At 32.4% G+C, this 23,874-nt stretch overlaps 1 protein-coding gene and 1 pseudogene across 25 annotated transcripts in view; both read left to right on the top strand.

Moving 5' to 3' along the window:
• Positions 1-23,874, top strand: part of ROBO2 (roundabout guidance receptor 2) — a 1,504,157-nt gene that overhangs the window by 668,289 nt on the left and 811,994 nt on the right. The window lies entirely within an intron of this gene.
• On the top strand, positions 7,908-8,027 carry LOC118601807 (annotated as a pseudogene).

The raw sequence follows: 23,874 nt of genomic DNA, 5'->3' as shown, positions 1-23,874 counted from the left end.
TACATTACTGTTCATTCCTTTCTTTCTGCTACATTCTTGATTGAGTCTTAGGGATAATGCACCTTCCCCAGAGGAAGCTCTGTGCGCACCTGTGTGCTGGAATAGTGGACGAGGTGGTATGAGGTCTTCTAGAATTCTTGTAGGTGACCAGTTATGCTGGGTCCACACATTTAGTCTTGAAGAAAGATGCCAAAAATTAAACTCGTATCTAAATAGGCACCTCTAGAAAAATCTTATGACTACAATTATTTCCACACCATCCTACGATCTTAGCATAAAGCTTTACAATAGTGATACCTCTTCTTTGTATAAAAAAAAAAAAAATGATGGTCCCCTTCTCAGGTCATTTAATTAATTCTCTAACCTAGGGGTCTGTCAACTTTTTCTGCATCAAGGTAGATAGTACCATTTTAGGCTTTCCATGACATTGGCCTTTATGGCAATTGCTCAGTTTTGCCCTTGTAACATAAAAGCAGCCATAAACAACTTGTAGATGAATGGGCAAGGCAGTGTTCAAATAAAACTTTAGTTATAGAAAAAAGGCAGTAGACTGGATTTGGGCCATAGGTATAGTTTGTCAATCCTATTAACCCATTAACTCTGTGGGAGTTTCCCTTTTAGTTCTGTAATCAATCCTCTACAATTGTTCATATTTAAAAAGGGGACATCCAAAATGACTGAGTAATACAATTGCTACTTAACTTTTCATGAACTCTACATAGTTTATGCTTCCATTTATTGCTAAAAAGATTCTAAAAGGACAAAATTAGTACACACAGTGAGGAACATCTAGAGGGAATGCATATCTAAAATTTATTTTATTTCATGACCGAGTATAAATTGAATAATGAAAGGAACATGAGAACATCAAATGATGCAACGATGTCAAAGAAGATGAAAAAATTTTTTTAAAGGCAGTTGTATTTGGCAATTAAGGGATTATTGGTGACTTTAAAGGAAATAGTTTCAATAGAATCATTGAAGCAGAAATTAAAATGCAAAAATATTTAGGCCTGCTAATGATGAGTTATAAAAGATTTTCTTATATTAAACTCCGGGTTAATTTAAAATGCATTTGACCCAAATATTACCTTTACTTAAACATATTTCCAGAATAATTTTAAGCCAGTTTAAATAAATGCATTACTAAAATAGCTTTGCTTGCAGCATCTTTTTTTTTTCTGTGTGCATACATTTATTGATTAAATTCCCTTTGCTATACTTGAATTTAAAGCTGTGACCTGTGATCTCAAATTGACTTACTGACAATAATGATTAGGATGGTGGGTGAGCAGCACAAATTTGCTGATAATCTCTGTGTTAAAGTCAATGACTCATTCTCCCTGGGAGAGTCCAGTTATTAAAAAAGAAGGGGGATGGGATGGGATTTCATTGACATACTTTCTTAATCCACTCTATTTTCTCATTACAGATGTGAAAATATGTTAAATTTTTGTAAGAATCTATAAAAGTAATAATAATATTTATATTTAATTATTTTGTCATGACTGGCATTTGATTTCAAGTATCACAAAAACCACCTCAAGATAGAATGAAAAAATGATTCTACTCTTATTTCTACTTGATTTCATTCTGCGTAAAAATAAAATAGAAATTTTCACTTGAATATGGAAAAATAAACAATATGAAGGAATACTTGTTATATTCTTATATTGTTTATAATTACTTTGTTCCAGTGATCATGTGAGCCTTTACTTTGTCTAAAAGGTGCAATCTTTCTATTTCTGCTACCCAAAATTGAAAAGTAAAAATATCATCCTATTTTGACTTTTAAAGTGGGGTAGGAATTTCTCTGTCTCTTTCGGTTTATCTTGACTCTCCTCTAGCTCCCTAATACTCCATTTTAGCTCAGTACTAAAGAATATCACATGGTTGATGGATTCCTTTTTTTCTGAATTTTATAAAGAAAATTTCTAATAAATTCAATATAATCTTCAGTTACAAGTAGATTTAATATAAATTCAATATAAACTTTGATTTTCTATGGGAAAAATGATAGGCTATAAAGATATATAATGCCAACTTTGTTCTTGTTTAGAAGCATTGTAGAATATTTCTAAGGAATTAAATTGCACTTGAATATTGTAATTTGTATCTTTTTATTGTTCAATTATTTATTATTTCCAATGTAGTAAGAAACAAGCAAGTAACTTGGGAGTCAAAGATAAATAAATGACAGCTTTTACTATCTTATAAGTAACATTTAAAGGACAACAATTTTTTTTTTTAAATAGATAAACCAATATGGTAAGTTCATTGTTAGAGAAATGAAGAAGTACCCATGGGAGAACAAAGTAGGAAGCCTTAATTTGCTCAGTTTGATAAATTTCTAATATCTATATTTATTTATTTATATTATTTTTAAAGCATATATGAAGTTTCAGGATTCAAAACAGACTATTTCCTTAAACCCCAATTTCCCATTGAGTCAAAGAGATGAGAGCAAGTTGGTTATGCCTGTGTGTGTAAAAGGGTTTATACCATCATAGAGATACTCCAAAATTATGAATGTTGAAGTTTATGTAGGACCTGCTCTACAGCTGCCTCCCTCTTCTCTTGAGAGAAGACAAAAAACTTTATCTCACAAATATTTTACAATATAATGTAATCTTGAATTTATAATGTCAGTGGTTGGCTCCTGGGTTTCATTCCTCCTTGAAACAGAAGCACATAGCCCTGGGGAGATAAATCTCTATATATCTCTGAGGATTGCTATCTATTCAATAACAACTTAATTTTCAAGACATATCTTTTAACCAAGGTACCAATTTTCTTTGCCTAGAATACCCTAAGCTTAGAGAATATATTTTCTCTACAGTTTCACATAATTGAGGAAATAATCTCTTGAAGAGTTGATATTAGAGCTTAAACCATTGGATGTAGATGAGTTCACCACACAAAAGGGGAAAACAATTCTTGGCAGAAGAAACAGAGACATAGGAATCAGGAGGTAAGATAACTTGGTGGAATTCACATTCAGCATTTGATCGATATTATTTCTATGAAATGGAATGTTAAGAGGAATTAAAGTTTAGGAATATCTTTTGAATTTGACTCTATTTATTTGAATTCATATATATACATATATATATATATATATATATATATATATATATATATATATATAACTTGCATAATAAACTTCAAGTAAAAAAAGACAGCAGAATGTCACCCAGCCGTCATGTCATTTAATCTGGTGTTAGTTAAAGATGTAGTAGAACAGAAAGACAATCGCAGATCATGACAATTTGTATGCCATACATAGCAATTTGGACTTTATCCTATAGGTACAGAGATCTAAAAGTTTTCAAGGAGGAGAATGAAGGGATTATATCCAAGTTTTAGAAAAATCATTGTGACAGAACACAATATATAGATAAAAAGAGGGAACTGGAAACAGGAAGTCAAATTTGAAGTTTTGATGATCAACCAAAGGATTTAAATAATAACAGAAGGAATAGTAGGGCAAACACCTAAGAGTCATTAGTTTGATCAAAGCAGCAGGACTTAGTGAGTGAAAGGATGTATGAATTACAGGGGCAGTGGCAGTCAGGATGACTCCAGGGTTTCTCATTTGAGAAGTTGGGTAAATGATGGTACAATTAACTCAACAGAAAAATACAGACATTTTGTTTTTCATTTTGAGGGGTGAAGACAGCAAATCTGTTTTTATATCCAGTTTAAGATCTTATGAAATATGTTGATAGAAATGTCTAGTAGTACCTTGAAAATACAGGCATGAAAGAATCATTGCAAATTAGATATACATTTTTTCTAGGGAAAATCTAGAGAGGGAGAGGAAATAAAGATATTTAATAACAAAACTATATGTAACACAAACCCTGAGTAAGATCTGGAGTTTTGTGGCTATTGGCTTCAGTTCAACAGTCCAACAATGTCGGATTCAACATCGCTTTGATTTTCTAGGCTATTGCTTCATGTTTGCCACTGTGTGGTTATAAAATGGCTGCTGGAGCTCCAGACATCACAGCTACTGTCACTGCAGGAAGAAAGGGCAAGCAGTTGTATGAGTCTTGTCTATCTCTTTTCATCAGGAAAGCAAAAGCTTCTTTGGAATTCCCATAAGTTTTCCACTTGTGTCTCATCGGCCAGGTCTGGGTCGAATAGCAATATATATCTGTGAATGAACCAGGGAAAATAAGATTTTGACTGGCCACATTAGTGCCCCAACAAAATAAGGATTATGACTGCATAAAGGAGTGAATGGATAGTAATTTCAGTGTCTGACACAGATTTTAAGAAAGAAAGTGAGTTCAGCAATGTTATTTGCTGTAGAGTTCATTGTATTAATTCTAAATTTTCCAGAGACAGAATAGTTTTCAGATTAATTGTGTTTAAAAGAAAGTAAAATCAATTTATTATAAATTAGTAAAAACATCTCTGTACTGAAAGGGACTGACTACTTCTCTAATTCCTTTTCCTTTCTTATATAAGAATGAAGTTATTTTAGTTATGGTTTTCAGTTTTTAAAGTGACTTTTTCATATTAAACATCTGTCATGTTGATTTTTTTTTTTTAATCTGATCTTTGGACCTCTGTCCATGGGACACTCCTAAAATAGCAATGTTGCCTCAGATTCTCAAGGTATATAAGATATTAAATGTTCTGACAGCCCTAAAATAATTAAACCTAATAAACTGTTTAATAAAGAAATTTGGTAGTTTGTGTTTTAAAAAGTGATTTTTGCTGAAGTTACTTGATTTGAATTTGTTTTAGCATCATATCTGTAAGCATTTTATGGAATGAATATTCTATCTAACAAGCGCTGGGAAAGTGTTCTATTATAATGCATGGAGAAAATCTTTCAGACAAAGACTTCAAAATCTTCATGCTGTTTTAAACTTGTTTATTTTAATGTTTCTTTTGATAATCAGATAAATTATTTAGTTATGCTTATTTGAATTAAATAAAATGTTTTTCTTCTAGTTTTAATCAGTGATTCCCATACATTGATCCCTCTATGCATTTTTGAGAAGATTTTTGTTGTTCTAAGATTTTATCTTAGTTATTTAGTTATGTCTTTCTCCACTGATGAATTGTCTGTCTATATTATTAAGATATTTCCAATAAACTGTTTTGGAAGTGGTTTAACATCCAAATGAATACCAAATGTGGTTTGGTAAGAAATAAATTATTCATTAAAAATATATATTTGCTTTTGACCCATTAACTCTATGCAAATTGGTTCAATGACTATAAAATGTTAATATTTCTTAAGAAAAGCTTATAGTTTTTCATTGTGTTAACCTATTTGAACAAAAAATTACCTCTTTTACTGTTTTATTTTTCTTCCAATCAATTGGTAGGATTTAGTTAGCCATCTTTCTTCCAAATTAAGTACATGCTTTAAAATGTTCTTTAAAATAGAAAGTAAGTTGACTCAGCTCTCAAGGGCACCTATGAGGTGTGGAGGAATTCTAATTCCATTGTAAGCTATTGTGACTAGAAGGCAACATAAATTGAAGCAAGTAGACTAGACTCCATTTAAGCAGATTAAATCAGGATAGTTCTTAAGTGATAGGTTTTGAACTCTGAAGTTTTAAAGTAAAAAATTTAAGAGTTAAGAAAAATATAGAAAATTGTATTTTAGAAAACTCTACAGAAAACTTAAAGCCAGTATATTAAGAAATAGAGTAATCTTTTTTAAAGGAAAGAAGTATTTTGATACTCAGAGATTTTGTTTTACAACATGGAATAAAATGAGCTTGAATAGAAATTTGCAATATTAGGAAAGAGACTTTTACCATGAACTGTTTATGCCTTTTCCTTCTTAGAAACTAGATCAAGACTGAACTTAGTAAGTGGCGCTGCTGCTGATGTTCACTGGGAGGGAATGGGATGAGGTCTTTGCTTTTGGATGTAATTTTCCAAAGGGTGTGGAAAAGTAGATTTAATCACAGTTCAGACATGAAATGATGTGCTCTGTGTCTAAGAGTAGCATTACAAAAATTTAGTTTGAACATATTGAAACAAACAAACTTGATATTAGATAGAACTAAAAGTTAAACAAATTTCATTTTGAAAAAGAAAATTCTGAGAACATGTGGCCAAGAAAACCAATTAGGACATACACTTGCAGAATGTCATGTATCCAGCTGATACCTTTCACAAGGCAGAAATCCTAACAGATTATAACATCATCGTGCAGTACAGTCAGTTTCTGGAGACTCCGATAACTCGAGTTGAGAGTGCAGTTTCTGCTATAGTCAGCACAGTACAGTTTTCCAAAATTAGCACTAGACCGAAGTAAGATATAAATATATATATATATATATATATTAAAATAATACATGGATATGTTGACAATGGCAATGATTGGGGGAACTTTTTAACCTATTTCCCATTTACCCCGAGAATACTCACCAGTGGTATTTGCTGCTGAAGAACCAAAGTAACTCCATTTCGTGACGGGCCTCCATTTTAGCCATTCCTGGAAATTACTGTGTGAATGCATGTGTAACCACCACTATGGGGACGCTATAGAAAGTAGCCACCCCCCCGCCCCAAGTCAACCTGTAAGAATGGCCCTGCCCTTCTCTTGTTTGCTAGTTAGACCTCCCCCTGCGGCTACCTGCTCACCAATGTCTGTAAAGGTCAAATTTGATTTACCAATCTTGCAACGCCAAGACCTGTCACTCCAGCTTGCAGTTTTTCCCTTTAAATATATCTGTAAGATTAAGGAAGGGGCCCTTCTCCTGCATACTGCTTTGGCTGTGTATGAAGTTGGGTCCAAGCTAGCTCGCTAACAAACTCCCTTGTGTGATTGCATTGGCAGTTGTTTCCTTCGCGGCTCGTGGGGTTCCGAATCTGGGCACAACAGCTGCTGCGGCGTTTACCCCAAGATAACTGCGCATTGCAGTCTTAGTCTATCTACAAAGCTTGCCATGAAATACCTCACTTTATGATTTTCACATCACTCTAGTAATTCAATAGTCTTTGGAAACGGATGGCATCATTCCGTTTTTAGTAGTGGATTTTCCATTTACAAAATATAGGAATTCTCAACTGAGGAAAATATCAAATCCTAGAAAGCTTAGTGCCCTTATGTGTGATGTTAACATCATTTTCAAACAGTTGTTAGCCAAAGATTCATTTGATGAATCTGATTTACATATACATTTCTGTTACATTAGGATTAGAGAAGAGTTCTATTTAGAAAAAACTCCAAGAACAGGCTTTATACTTCATTTTCACATTAAAACCCAGGCAGATTTGCTTCAGCCTCAAAGAGTGTGCTTATGTAAAATTAAATTAACCATGGCTGTGAGCTGCACTTTTTTTTCCTAAATGGGAAATGGGTTAATATATATTTTTCTTGCCTAAAACAGCACCTGGCTGAAATATAGGCATTTATGGTTATGCCAAAGATTCCATTAACTAACTGTTTATTCAAGACTTTGTCCTGTTGTTAGAAGTGCCTAGAAAGCATGTGTTAAGCAAATAAATGAAAGAGTTAAATCCTCATCTTTAAACTTTAATTTGCAATAGGTGACCCCAAGCTCATAAACACTATTTCTTTCATTTTGATACCAGCCTAGAAAGATTTTAAGCTTTTGAATTGTTTATTTTAAATGATAGTATCCGATGTCACTTTGTATTCACATGAGGATTAGAGATAAAATATATTTCTAATGCATAATTAAACACAGAGAAAGAAAAGGTCCTTTTCTTCTTCAATCTTATAAATGACGAGAGACTCAGCCCCAGATTAATAAGTCTCTTCACAGGATCTTATTTGAATCTCTGACAAACAACTTTGCTGAAATCGTAAGCCAGGTAGTTTGTGCTATGCTTTTGTTAAAAATACCATCACCAACAAAAATAACCAAAAACCTTTGTAGCCTAGCATTAAAATACACATTCAAGTCTACAACCATGCCACTCTGAACAAGCCTGATCCCATCTGATCTTGGAAGCTAAGCAGGGTAGGGCCTGGTTAGTATTTTAGATGGGAGATCACCTAGGAAGAGCAGGTGCTGTAGGCTTAAAAAATAAGGGATTGTAAACTGACAAAGTCCTTGAAATCTGTAAGATGAACCAAGGGTTGTCTTGCTAAATAAATAAATATTTAAAATTTTAAACATTAAAAAAATAAAATACACATTCAATAAATATTGACTCAATGGCCTACTTTAGAATTGTAGGTGATATGAAAATGGAAGCCGTAAAGGTTGGCCTCTTAATGGTGCAGTTCATCTCAGTAGTATAACAGTGCAGTATTTGACAGTGCTCACATTTCCTATGGTTCCTACTGCATCACTGAAACATAGTTGAATTTGAACCAGAATCTTGGCCTATGGTCTGTTTTGTGAGGATGTTACATGTGTGTCATGTGGAAAGTATCTGATGCTGTGTTGTTCCTTGTAATAAGCTACAGAAGATTAGAGCCATGAGAACCAAAGAAACCCAAATCTATAATTATTGGCATTTGTGGGAATTGCTCAAAGAATTTTTAGCCATTTTAATCCAATTTTATTTCTTTATGGATCTAAATGAAAAGGGAAATATACACAGAGAGCTTCAATCCAAAGCACCCTTTTATTCTCTCTTACTGGAGAATAAAAACCAAATCTATGGCTTAGCTCATATACAAACCTCATTTAAAATACAGCAAAGGAGACATAGATGCCCACAATATATTTTGTCAAATTCTGTCTCTAAAAGAGTTTAAAGTTGGGCTTTGGCCACAAAACAATTATATGTTGACTTTTGGTTAGAAATTTAATTTAAGAGATTTTATCAGAATTATATTCTTACAGAGGCCAAGTTTGTAAACAGTGCTTCTAATGACAGAATTTATCATACTCAAATTATGTATTTTTTTGGAATTACATTATTCTGGTTTTATCATAGTTTTGTATATGAGATGTGACTATGAAGAAATGCAGTTGATTTATTTTATTATGATCTGTGTATTGTTAAAATAGATGCATTGATTATATATTCATTCAGGTAATTCTGCTTTAAATACTATTTTAATATCTGTTCCTTTTAAATTGTTATTAAAGTTAGTTTGTTAACTAAAGGAAAACTTGCATTATTGCTTTAGTGAACTTGAATTTTAACCCCCCTCAGAAAAAGATGTGTATTTTAGTTTACTTACCCATCTTTTTATTTAGTCATTCATTTACTTATATTTTAAATATATATACACACACACTATATATACATACTTTTGTAACAGATAACAGATATTGTTCCAAATATGAGTTGGCTTATTTTTTTTAAAAAAATGAAAGAAATCTACCTTGCTTTTAGAAATTGCAGATACTTCACACTGAAGTTATTCAAAAGAATAAAAGAAAATGCTGAAGATTCTGAAGAAAATTGGAGTTTAGAAGAGTTTCGATTAAGATTACATATGTCAGAAAACAAATACAACCTAATATGCTAAAGCAAAAAAGGAATTAAGAAATGAATAAATTATTTCTTGTTTACACTCCCAAAACAAACAAATTGTTTATTTACCTAGCAGGTTGAGCCTTGTCTATAAGTCAATAATAACCATTAAAAATGAAACAGTTGAACCATTATGTGGAATCTGTTTTCATTTCTGACTTCCATGACTGAGTACAGATATTGTGTAAATAAATTTGCCTATGGAGATTCTCTGAATTACTTAATGGCATGGCCAGTGGCTAGCTCTGCCCCATATTAACTGACTATAGCAAATTCTCTGAGTGACTAACGTCCTCCAGTCATTATGTCTATTCTCATGAAAATGTATCGATATAACATTGTAGTTTATTTTAAGGATGTTGTTTGTTAAAATCGCTGCCACATTTAGAATATTATTCATTCATTTTATGCATGCATTTTCACCTTTGTTGATAAGAGGGTAATGTCTGAAATAAGACTTACAGCCACAAGCAGACTGATGGGCATGGTAGTGCTATATATTTATTTTGTTTTCATGACTAACTATACACATTTTTCACAAATACCATCCACAATTTCTTTATGAAAGGTAGCTTGAGTAAAATCCTCACTATCAACCTAACAAGAGTTGTAGATAGTGTTAACATGACTAATATCTATTTGTATCATGGACCATCTACTGAATTTGGTGCATTAAATAGGTCGCTAAATTAGTATATATCGACTCGATTCAAAAAAAATTAAAATATGGTCAAAAGGTAAGAGCTTTGATGTCCTATCAAAAGAATCAAAAGCAAACTTTTTAATACAAATAGCTTTACTAGATATGTTTTATTTGGCCACAATTAACAGTCTTTGGAGATAAACCAGAATTACAAAACCATTTTTAATCCACCAAATGATTTTAAAATGAAAGCTTCTTAGATAATAAATGTTAATAAAAATATTTAGTAGCTCCTATACATATTTACTTCTGATCACCAAGATTTAAATTTCATATAATGTAATAATAAAATCCACCAGGTAAAATGGTTGCAATTTTGGCCTATTAGTTGTACTAGCATTATATAATCTGTCCAAACTGGATAGTAGTTCACCATTACTTAAAGAAGTGAATAAATGAATGATATTGATAAGTGTCTGTGACAGATAAAATAATCTCTATAACAATTTTATATGAATATACTAATTGACCACAGGTTTCTGCTAAAGAATTTTTATGACATCCATCTAATCATCATAAAGAGCATATACAAGCTTAAACTTGAGAGTTATAGAAGAACAGCTATTCCTACCATTCAGTTTAGCATTAGAAATTATAGGCCAGGTTACATATGCTAATACAACTAATAGTCCAGGATTACTACCATCTTACCTGATGACCTGATGAATGTTACAGTTATATCAGCTTAACCTTAAACCTTAGTTGTCAGTATAGCCATAGCTTCATCAAATTATGTTCCTTTTACCAATGTCATTTTAACACATTCCCCAAATAACTATGATCATCTTTCCCTGGTGGACAGGTAGACAGTGTTATTCTAAATTTTCACCCCAGAACAATTTACTAAGGGTACACTCATGAATGGGCCTGCAAATTTTATCAAATTAACCCTAAACATTATTAAATTAAGAAAGCCTCTCTATGATTATAGTCACAAGACATTAGAGATGTAGGTCTGAAGAGCTCTCATCATCTCAAGAAGTATAACAATAATATTCCCTTTTTAAGGCTTTGATTTGTGAGCAATGCTATTTCATGAACAGATATTGAGCATTTATATTTACTGTTAGAAAAATGTAAATTGAAAGAATGTACTCGTGGTACAAAAGTCACACAATAAGGGCTTTATTCATCTGATAATCAAAACATTGCCTAGAACATTTTAGTCACTTTTATTAATAAACATTTTTATTCTTATTTCTGTTACCACATGGAGTGATGTGAAGTTCTCCATTTCCCCAGTAGCATGGAGGTGGTCCTCAGTTCTTGCCCAATGAGTCAGTAAAGAATTACAGATCAGCGAGATTTAGAAAAAGTAAGATTTATTGAAAGTACATTTTAGAAGGAGACAGGCCATTCCAAGGAAAGCTGAAGCCCTGTAGAATGTAGGAGGTGAAAAAACAAAAGATAGAGTTTACTCCAAAGGAGGTGTGGGTTACCAGTAAAGAGAGCTGTAATAGCATAGAATTTAGGAAATAAACCTCATATTGTGGCCTTGATGTGTGGTTACAGGGGCGGTGCTAGATAATTGGAATGCAAAATCATTTTGATTGTCATTTGGCTGCTATGCAATTCTTTGCCTACTGGGAATGAGATTGCCCAGAATTCAGCTTGTTATAATTAGATACATGAACTTCTGGGCATAGGCATGCTATTATAATGATGGTATAATAAAGCCAGGTGAAAAGAACTTCAGAGTAGTCCTTACTGTGCAAGCATCTGTGGTTGGATTAAATCAGGTATAGGTTTATGGCCCTTCTTTTCCTTTGTTCCTCAGGATGCAGGGGTGATTTATAACTATAAAATGGGTATTCCAGAAAGGTCCTAAGGAAGGTCTCTGGGCTGGGCCTTCCTTTCTTTGTTTCCCTTTGCTCATGTTTATCTAACTACCTCACATTTCATGAACATGTGTCCTTTCAAATGACACAAAATGCAATACTCAATATAGACACATTCAACAAAACATGAACAGATTCCAGGCTTTGGGTCTTTTTGTTTCATTATATTATCCATAATTCCTTTTTAAAACTCTTAACTCTTTTTAAAATTACATAAGCATTCTCTATATGAAACAAATGGGAAATTTTAGTGTGGCCAAACTTTGTTAACTGTACAGGTATAAATTAAAGTAGATTTATTTTTATATAGGTTCCTAGGTTTTGCTTGGCCTATATTAGGTTTACTTACAATGGAAACTGTGTACTCGAAACTTTATGGCTAATGCTAATTCATTGCTAATGTAGAGAGCTGACATAGAAGGAATAATTTATTTGAATGTATAGGCTTGGCTATCTTTTTCAATTGCCTAAATATTATAATGATTTTTTTGCCTCAAATGAGACATTAAAAATATTAGTTAAATGGAATGTTTAATTGCATCTATTTTAATATTAACTAATTTATTTATTCAAATTTTAACTGTATTATAATTGTCATTCTTGCCTTTTAAAATTAATTTTTATTTTACTTATATTAATATTAATATATTTTGAAGTAAAAAATCTACATGAAATACATTTAATAAATTCATCCTAAATTTTGTCATAAAAATTTTTTACAGTAAGACTCTCCTAATAAATGTGAAAGTCCTTCTAGAGGATAAATTGATCTGTTTAAAAAAATCAGCATCAATTACCTCTTTAACTGAAAGCTTATTAAGCAGGGAACCACATAAGAGAATGAAGCACTCAACACATAACTCTTCCCAGCAGGTTGATGGAGAGAAACACTGTGTGCCATTCTTTGTTCACTCACGAAGAAAAGGTCTGAAAGGCTCCTACACATGCCTGAAAGTCAGCCTGGCGTTTCAGAGGCATCTATTCCCCTGAAGGCGGGAAAACACACACACACACCACACACACACACACACACACACACACACACACACACACACACACACAGTGAAAGGAAGAGATGGTACTGATGTTATGTACTTTACACATTTGCCATAGACAGAACCAAAGAAATACAATACACCTATTTTAAATTTTTTACTTTTTTCTTTGAGAAGAGGCTATAGACTTGGGCAACAAAACTAAAATTCATTTTTAGAATCAACACTATTCATTCAGGTGAAAATATATGATTAGGATAATTTAGCTTTCTAATTAAAATCCTGATTTAAGAGACCAGTGATTTTCAGCTCTCTCTTGCTTTCAAAGTCTGCCACTGAATGTTGAAAATATTGGAATTTTTAATCCACTTCATTGAGGGCATTTGTTTAACAACTAGATTTTTTTTTTTTTTTTTTTTAGCACAGTGATCAAATACTGATAATATGAGATTTGGTTACTAATAATTTTTTGTTCACCATGTCATAAACATATTCCAAGTTATGTATCAAAAATGTTTATACACACACACACACACACACACACACACATATATATAAACATATATATATATACATATGTAAATAAAACTGAAGATTTTCAAAACTCTGACATAAATGATAATATGGTTTGAGTCCCTCAATGTGAGTCAAGGTGCTTATTTGCAACTAACTAAGATTGTGCACAACTTCCATTTAGCACAAATTATCACCTTTCAAAAATAATTGACCCGGATTCTTAATTTTATTTGATATTACAAATTAAAATCTCTAATATTGAATCAGAAAAGTTAAAATAACAATTTTCATAAAGTCTCACAATTTTTACATATAACATTTTTCTTTACTTTTGAAGTATATTTTATACATTATTTGGGCTTCCATGATCAGAGAAATAAACATATTTCAATTTTCTTTCATCTACTGTTTCTCATTAATTATAAAGTAGCATGTTTCTGATGAGTCTTTTGACTCTTAAATTTTATTACCTTCATAATGTAATGCAAGAAACTGTCATTATGATATATTTATCCCCAGGAATGGTTTTCAATTTATTAAGGTCTTGATACCACCATTTTCTGAATCTGATTACTTCCTGCATTACTTACTTGTTTATTACATCTTCTTTTGACCAAACTTATTCTATTGTGCTGCTTTTCATCTTTCATTTTCAAAGCCCTATTTCTGGATCATATGTGACTGTCTAAAGTTAGTTGCTGGTGTAAACTTCAAATACAAAACTTTAGTTTAAAAAATTCCAGCTGAAGTTTATCATTCTTGAAAATGTACAGCTGTTCTACTGCATTTATTCCTTTTCTTGTCAGGATCATAAGACTAAATGCTAGAAGCAGGCTGTTTTGATTTCAACCATGCTAACAATCCTGGAAAATCAGACTTTGGTATTTGGGAAGAAGATTTGGGACAGCCAGTATATTATAATTGGCTTTGGAAGTTTATTTTATAATTAATATTCAGTCATGTTCCGAATATGTTTTATATTTATTACCAAGGGAAAGAGAAGAGGTAGGAAGTCATTCTGCTTTCAGCCATGAAGAAATTAAGGTTAAGTAATTTAAAAAGTAAATCTTAAGTGAGACTTGAATGGAGTAGGTCTCTGTGTTACCAGCAATGCTTCTGGAAACATTTCATAGAAATTAAAGACAGAAAAATAGAGCCATCCTGAAGTAATGAAAACAAAGGGAATGCTGATATAAGAGAAAAATTGTTGGAGACCTTGTCATAGGATTGGCCTGCAGATTATCCTGGAGGGAGACCTCAGACAGAAAGCTTTTTACTTTTAAACAGCTTTATTGAAAAATAGTTTACATACCATAAAATACACCCATTTAAAGTGAGCAATGCAATCATTTTTAGCATATGTACAAAATTGTGCAACTATCATCATAAACTAACTTTAGACTATCGCCCCCCAAAAGAAGCTTTATATACACTAGCATTCTACCCATTCCCTTTTTCCTTCACACTCAGATTTATGTCTGTCCCCTGCTACCACTAATCCACTTTCTGTCTTTATATATTTGTCAATTCTAAACATTTATGAAAATAGAATAATAAAATATGTAGTCTTTGTGAATAGTTTCTTTTGCTTAGCATAATATTTTCAAGGTTTATTCATATTGTAGCATGTATCAGCATTTCATTCCTTTTTATTACTGAGTAGTAGTCTATTGTGTGAAATATACCACATTTTGGTTATCCATTCATTAGTTAATAGACATTTGGGTTTCTTGTATGTTTTCTATATTAATAATATTGCTGTAAACTTTAAACAGAATGCTTTTTAAAATTAAATTAAATGTTTTTACTTCTGTGTGATATTCTTATTGTTTCTTTATGACTGAAATATGGAAAAAAACTATAAACATATTTATTAGAAAAGTGTATCACATCAATTATATCTTAAGAGAGCTAAAAATAAATAAAATTTAAAAATTACATCACTTTTGATTATGTATGCTAAAACTGGAATATTACTGGTTTTAAAAGTAAAATTATATAATTTATGTGTGTCGGTATTTTATTTCTTGAGTTATAAAGTTTTATATTTGAATAAAAACAATATTTTCATTATTAGAATTAGTTTTTTAAGTATATAGTATAAAAATGTACATTTATATAGTAATTGTTTTTTGAAATGAAATATGCTATTAAGATAGCTTTAAATAGATTTAATATCAAGCTTGAATGTAAAAAATAAATTAATATTATTTAAAAATATTTATTGAGCTCCTTTTATATGCAAGGAGATATGGGAGACAAAATATGAGTAACGCTATCTTTGTGGGATAAATCCATATACATAAGTGATAAGATTATTCCTTTACTTTATCTGGACCTTCACTCCTTTGTGAAGACAAAACTTCTCTTGTGAAGCCCTTGCATAGATAGAGGTGACATATTTTCTTATTCTTGTCTGGCCCGGAGATGGAGTTGGTATTCCCCTTGCCCTTCATTTTAAGTCTCATGCCGTTCCACTTTTATCCTCATGCAAAACGTTTTGTCCATTTTTCCTTGTCATCCGATGCGTTTTAGAACCATTAGTATTTATCCTGTTGTTTACTGACTACTTTGTCACTTGTCTACATTGACAACTAACTAGTTGACACTTTTTTTATATCATTCAAAATCTTGCTTTTACCCCCAGTATTCAATCTGTCATCAAGTTCTGTTGATTCTGCTTAATGTCTCTTTCAAAATCATTCTTCCTTCTGCAGACTCACTGCCATTATCTTTGCTGAGCCATAAATGACTTTTGATATGGCCTTCTAGAATAGCCTTGTTTGCAAACTAAGTTTTTATTATTTCAGGAATAAGCAGGTTCCTTGGTAAATACTGGTAGCTTCTGGTAGCTAGTGGGTAAGAAGTGGGTCTTAGTCCTGTCTCTAAAAACACTCTCTGGTCTGTAACAATGAAAGCACGTACCAGACCAAAATCAGCTAGAAACAGAGAGGCTTATTAGCAAACAAGAAAAAAAAAATTTGTACATGTTTCTGAAATTTCAGCAAGCTCCTGTTCCCCCGCCTCAGACACTATAATGAGAACCACAGCCTGAATCAGTGCAGTAATATAGGGTTTTGGGAGCAGCCAAATTTCTAGTTGGATCAAGGGACATGATTCTTCTTTAAGTGGAGGAAAGCAAGCCTCAGCAGAGTTCTAGACCTGGAGCACTGTTCCAAAGGCGGCATGCTCTTGGAATTGTTAGTTTCTCATGCAGTTTTCACAGAGGAACAAAGAACCTATGGAATCTTGCTAGCCAACCATGTATCTGAAATAGTACACATTCTCATTTCTCCAATTTAATATCTAATCTTTTATGCTTATCAGTTAAACTTTTGCTATAGATGAGGTGATATATGAAGTGATTGTAAAGCTTCCTTGGGAATGTGTGTTTCAGATTGGGTTCCTTCAAGTAGTAATGAACCATCCTTAGGGTGTCAGTGAGAGTCAACATTACACACAAATACGCAAATCTGTTCTTCATGAATTAATTAAAGTAAATTACATCACAGAAAATTAAAAGACACACTTCTCTTTGCTTTTTTATGTCTCCCTGTCATAACTCCACACTATTTCCATGCTGATCTTTCAATGAAGACAAGTGTTACTCATTGTTGAGGTCTCTTATGGCCTCCAGGGCAGGTGTTGTTCTCTACCTGTCCTGACTCTTCTCGCTTACCATACCATTTGTATATCAGAAATATTTAATTAGTAGAAGCTTTAAAAAAAAAAAAATCAGCCTGTAGTCTTTCTTGGTATACCATGATCTTTTGTCCTCTCCAACTGGTTTACTGATTTTCTTTTCTTCAGATTTGTGTAAAAATGATAGATCCTATATGGAGCAACCATATTTTCTGTGTACCATATGTTTCTTTTTCCCTTATCTTCCCATTTGTGAGTTTATAATGTTATGTTATGCCTTTATTAAATTAGTCATTTTAAGTAGATCACAGGGTGCTAGATGGTGAGCCAGTTCAACAACAAACCACAAGAGAAATTAAAACAGAGAAGTTCATTATCCACAGTTCATAGGTCCTGGAGAGGATACAGGGAACTCTCCAATGTGTGAGGCAAAGAGAGAGGTAGGATCTGGGGCACTCGCCTTTAGCCTTTATTATGGTCTGTGGGTGAGGTTTTCAGGCTAGGGCAGGAGTGGTCAATTCAAACCAAAAGAGCGGGGTTTTGTTAACTACATGGAGGCAGTTCTTATCTAAAGAGTGCCTAAGGCATACAGGTGCTGGGATTCAGGAGAGACTATTCATCACAAGAGCTGTTGGGGAAGTCATATCAGGGACTTAGATTTGCTTGTGACTCTGTGGGCTGTTACCTAGGGCATGTGCTTGCATGAGGAGCTGGTGGCAATTTAAGGTCCCTGTAGGTCTCTTGGTGAAACAAAATAGATGCCAAGGCAGCAGTAACATGGAGTAGCATAGCTAATCACTCATCATCTTATATTTTTACTGATATTGCATTGTACATATTTGTGTGGGTCTTCCTGAGAGTGGTTTCCATGTCTGTTTCATATGCAAGAGATTCATTGCTATCACAGAATGTAACTGAGTCTACATGCATATCTAACAAATAAAAGAAAGGAAGGAAGGAAGGAAGGAAGGAAGGAAGGAAGGAAGGAAGGAAGGAAGGAAGGAAGGAAGGAAGGAAGGAAAGAAAGAGAAAGGAAGAATTCCAGAACTAAAGAAAATTTTCTGTTAGTTCAGAGGCAAAAGATATCTCTTGCAGCTGCAGAAAAGGGGCTTATGTGATTTTTAGGCTTGTTGTTTTTGAAGGTAGATAAAGTTATTCAGATGTGATGAATTCAGATTATAAGATGAATTATTTATGATTGGCATGCATAAACTTGAACAGATATTTCTAAAATGACTAAATCATTTCATTCTCTGAACATGTCTTTGGCCAATGTTAAATTTTAAAAGTAAAACGCTGTCAGAATTAGATATTAATTTTTTAATATTGCTTAGACCACATATTCATAGTCTCTAAAAATAGTAAAATGCCAATATTTTTAGTGTACAAAAAGATGACTCTCTATATATTTCTATATCCACGATGTTTTATCTGCTAGACTCTATGAATAAAGTTATTGAAATTGGAAAAGTTGGATTTAGGCCTGAGTAGTTCTGAGACACCACGTATACAACTGTGAGTAAGAAAATATAAAGGACACAGAAATGAGGGGAAAAGAAAGGAAAGACAAAGGCATCAACATGAAAATATTGAAAAGTACTGATTTTCCAGCTGCTACTCTAAATTACTATCATTCATCTTTATTTGGTTGATCTTTTTCATTAGTGTGCTTGCATTTATTTTTTATTCATTCAACAAATATTTATTGATCTCTCCTATCTATTGGACTCTAGTGGGCTAAGAGTAAAAAATGAAGGACACATGGCAATTGCCAGAATCAGACATTAAAAGAAATCTGCCCTAAATGTATGCATGTGCTCTTACTACACAAGATACATGTTTTAAAAAATCAGTTTTATACATTATATATGTACATTCATATATACATACATAGATATATACCTTTCTTTTATTCTAATAATAATGTCATTTATTACTATGCCAAAACAAACATTTCTAAAGATTGATACATTTTATGTTTTGGAAATTAAGCAAGATTTTGGTTTATGGTTAATTTAAAAACTGTGAAATAGTATATTAAATTTCCTGAACACTGACCTATAACTTTTACTAAAATTAATTCTTATAATATTGGATCTGACTGCAAATTGTATTTTGTCAAGCCTTGTTTATTTATTTTAAAATATTAATTAAAAAATGGAGGTCTCCTTTTGCTATTAGTGTCTTCTTATTTAGTCATGTCCGTTCTATAAAGCAGTTTTCATCAAAATCCACAATGCTGGAAATTCATATATTTCAATTATGTCCCCCTAGAGGCCAGTAATTATTGGAAAAACAGTTAACTGGCTTTACAGCCAACCTTTATCTAGAAGTTCATCCCTACAACCTACGATTCTTTCACACTACCTCTAAGATGTGAATGGGAAAGTGAAATGGTAATAGCAGTAAAATATGCTTATGCAAAAATCTATTAGTTACTTGTAAAATGTACCAAAAGGCATTTTGTTTAAAATATTTTCTTTTTCATTAAAAAATATATATATATTTTTTGGTTTATAGAGTAGCATTGTTAAAAGTATTCTATTCACTAAAAATAATGTGTTTCTCCCCTCTTTATTTCTTTTGTCTTCTTCCTCTCCCCCATTTTATTTATTTATTTATTTTTGCTACTGAAATATTTTCTTATAACTCTTAGTAAATGTAGACTTTGCTAGTGATTCAGTGACAATTGCTGTCTTGCTCATCAGTCTTGACTTTACTAAAATCATATTTCCTGTCAGAGATCTTCATATTATTTTGTCTATTGTCCAGAAGTGTTTTCAGTTCTTAATACCAAAAGTTTTCTGATTGTATTCAAATGGAGCCAAATTATAGGATGCAATAATAAAAATTATCCTAGAATTCACTCTGAAAGCAATGTGGGACTACTTTTTCCCCTTCGTGATAACTCATCACTCTAATAGTTATAATTTATTAAAACAAAATCAACCCCCAAATCTATGGCAGTTGGGATTTACCATACCTATGTTTTTATGACTATCATTGGTTGAAGCCACGAAACAATAAAATATTGAAAAGAATAAGAATGGTGTATTTTAAGGCTTATTTTCAGTGATCATATTTACATTTAGACTTTCTAAATGTGATAAATTTTTTTCTATTGAGTACATGTATATTTCTAAAAACACTTCCATTATCGTAGTCTTCAGAAGTTTATAACCTGGTATCTTACTTATTTCTGTAGTCTGGGCATATAAAACAAATATTTGAAAAGTATCAAAGTTTGTCATCAGTAAAAATAAAAATGATTAAATATAAAAAAATCAAAATATGAGCTGAAATATTGTCATGTTAATTCAATAAAGCCATCTGAATTTTCTCAGTATATTGCCTTTGCTATTTCAATGAAAGTTAAGGTAGCCCTGAGGGAAACAATTTGGTGTGAGTTTCCTGGACATGCAATACTGGGCAAGAAGAGTGGACAAAATGGGATGTGGGATACTGAAGCAGAGTAAGGAATAGAAGTTCTCAGAAGAGGAATGATCTGGGAAAGTAGGCAGAGATCAATACCTACCCTAGAGGCCATAAGAGTTCTCAACAATCAGTAATGGTGTCCTATTACTATTTGTGTTTGGTGTCTAGTTTATTGGAAGAATTTCTTAACTCATGAATGACAAGGGAAAAGTACTGGGTGCCAGGGCATTCCTTCTTATTGTTGTTGCAGGATTCTAAGAATTTCTGAAAGTTTATTATTCTTTTCCCCCTGAAAATCATGATGAGTATATCATTGTGACCTTACCCTGCTTTTCTACTTCAAACCCTCAATTCTGGACCATAACATGATTTTTTTTCAAGCCCCTTTTCAGTGGTATCTCAAAGGAATAAAATGTTAGTTAATATAACTCTTCTCTATTGCCTGGCATTGAATAATCAAGTTGGGTGAATTTTTCTATTGGACAAATTGGTGACTTAATACTCTACTTGAGCCCCACCCCTATATGGAGCTTGTAAGCCCAGGAATATAGGAAGAAGAGCTCTGAAATCTAGTTTCACTTCACTATTAACTAGTCAAAGGACCTTGAACAGGACACCATTTCCTGGTATTCAATGTAATTCTCTCTAACACTTTGTGAACAACTGTTAGCAAAGAATGGGTAATACGAGTTTATGAGGACTCTCTATCAAAGAGAACAGAAAGGTTTAGGTAAAGACTTTATGGAAAGTATAACATATGGCCGATGCTTGAAGTTTGAGTATCATTCATTAACTCATTTGACTATATTGGAACACAAATGAGGAAATTCAACCAATATCCTCACAGCAAGACATAATTTTGTTTTTCAGAGTTCTCTCTCTCAGAGAAGATTACATCACTCCAAAATTATAATATGTTATTTTAAATATCACAACAAAAGTGTGTGCCATCAGTGGAATATGGGAAAATAAAATCATTTATTGTGACTGGGAGAATCAGAGAAAGCTTCATGAGAAAATTCACAAAACTCATTTTTGAAAAATGGGTAGTAATTTTACAAATAACTGAGGAAAAATTTGGCCAAAAAAAAGAGTGTGTTCAAGTCTTAGAAGAATGAAGAGTGCCAATACAAAGTTTGACGTGGCAGAATTGAGGCTGGAAAAGATAAAACAGGTTGTGATGTTTCCTTATACTGTGATGAGGATTTTATTTATTTTATTTATTTATTTATTTATTTATTTATTTATTTATTTATTTATTTGTTTGTTTATTTAATAGATTATAGTAACATTGGTTAACAAAATCCAGTAAGTTTCAGGTGCATAATTTAACAGTAAGGCATATGTGTGTGTGTGTGTGTGTGTGTGTGTGTGTATAAAGCTCTGTCATATTACCATTATGTCAATATATATATATTGCATTGTGCATTCAGCATCCGTAGTTATATTTCTTTATGTGACCATATATTTGACCCCTTTTACCACATCTACCTCTCCCCTTCCTCATGCCTCCTACCCTCTGGTAACCACTAGTCTATTGTCCATGTTCATGGGTCTCTGTTGGTTCTATTCATTTGTTGCTTTTAGGTTTATAATCCACATATAAGTGATATCACGTGGTTTTCAGTTTTTTCTGTCTGGCTTATTTCACTTAGCATTGATGAGGACTTTAGATTTTATCTTGAAGCCTCTGGAGGAATCACTGAAAGTTTATAACTAGCGGGGAGCAAAAATGAGTTTTAAAAAAATAACAGCTGATGCTGGGATAGTGGTCAGGAGGTGGGAACTGGAGATGACCAACCAGCTGGGACATTGATCAATTCTTGACATACCTGATTTCCTCCAATAGGTTTTTAATTCTTTAGAGAAAGAACCCTGTTTTATGGACTTGGTTTTTGGGTCCTTGAATAATGCTTACTATATAAAGGCACTTATTCTTTCATAGTTATGGAAATAAGAAGGGAAGGAAAAAAGATAGAAAAAAAGAACTTAGAAAATGATGAAGTAATCTGAGTGGGTGATGACGAGGACTGAAATGACATATCAGCTATAAGATGGCCGGAAAAGACAGATTAGAGATGAATTGTCAATGTAATATAGCAAACGTCTTAATTCTGTACATATGGCCAATAAAAATTGTTTGCTTTTTTTTTTCTAATATACACTGACACTTGTTCTCTGAGGCCTATGTTGAGGCTCATGCACAAAGCTGATTTTGCACAGCAAATCATAATAGTTGTGTATTCATCCTAATGACCATGAGTTGCTCTCTTCCTAGCATATTGATAACATTGTAGTTGACTGAGAAGGGAAAGTTTTCCCATGGAACTAGACACATATTTTGACTCTATTTTCTGATTTAAAATTTGTAAGGAAATGTCTGGAAGGCTTATTTCTATAAGGGAAAGAGAGGTATTCACTGGCTTGGAGGTGATCAAATACCCATTGGAACATGTAAGAATATTCTGTGAATACAGGAAAACCAGGTTTTTATGCCTTCCCAGAGGGAAGAACAATAGATAAACTCTGATTTTCCTAAATCTCAAGAGCCTGTGGATACAAACAAATGAGGTTATATTAAATGCACAAATTCACATGTACTGGTTTTTACAGTTACCTTTTCCTTGAACTTTGTCAGATTCTTTCTGTGAATCTCTAGGCATACATTGTACATACTATAGTTCAAGTATTAGAAGATAAATTTGCCAGAAAAACTTTTTCCTAAAGCCAGTTCACTTAATGATTAATCTACTATTTTGCCAAGCTTACCAATTTATTATTAACAATTATTCTAAATCTTATATAGCGCTATGTGCCAGGCATGTTAGATGCAATTTATATAAATGAATTCATTTTATCTTCACAATACTATTTCTATCACTATTTTACTGATGAGGAGCAGAAGTAACAGGTACAAGCCATTCACCTATGCTCTAACTGGTTTCAAAGTCTGTAACAGGAATGTTTACTAATTATCCGTGTCAATACATGAAAACAATCAGCATTTCATAAGGTATTTTTGCATTTATCCCAATTTCTGTTTGCATATATTTTAGAATTTTTTTTTTCTGTTTTTGTTTTTGTTTTGCTAATTTCTCAAATAGCACATTAACATTTGGAAAAAGTATTTATTTTCATCAGTAATGTATGTTGAATATGTCTATTTAATAGAATGTTTACATAATTTATCTTCCAAGCTAGGGACACTTTTGAAAGTAAAAGGGGGTGCTATCCATAACTGACCAAAGAAAACTGGTCTAACCTGAGCCCTATCAGTCACACTGGGATATTTGGCCCTCATGTT

The sequence above is a fragment of the Rousettus aegyptiacus genome, unplaced genomic scaffold (assembly GCF_014176215.1).
Source record: "Rousettus aegyptiacus isolate mRouAeg1 unplaced genomic scaffold, mRouAeg1.p scaffold_m13_p_4, whole genome shotgun sequence".
Lineage (NCBI taxonomy): Eukaryota > Metazoa > Chordata > Mammalia > Chiroptera > Pteropodidae > Rousettus > Rousettus aegyptiacus.
The sequence above is the reverse complement of the archived record's forward strand: the minus strand, read 5'-3'. Positions and strand labels throughout refer to the sequence as shown.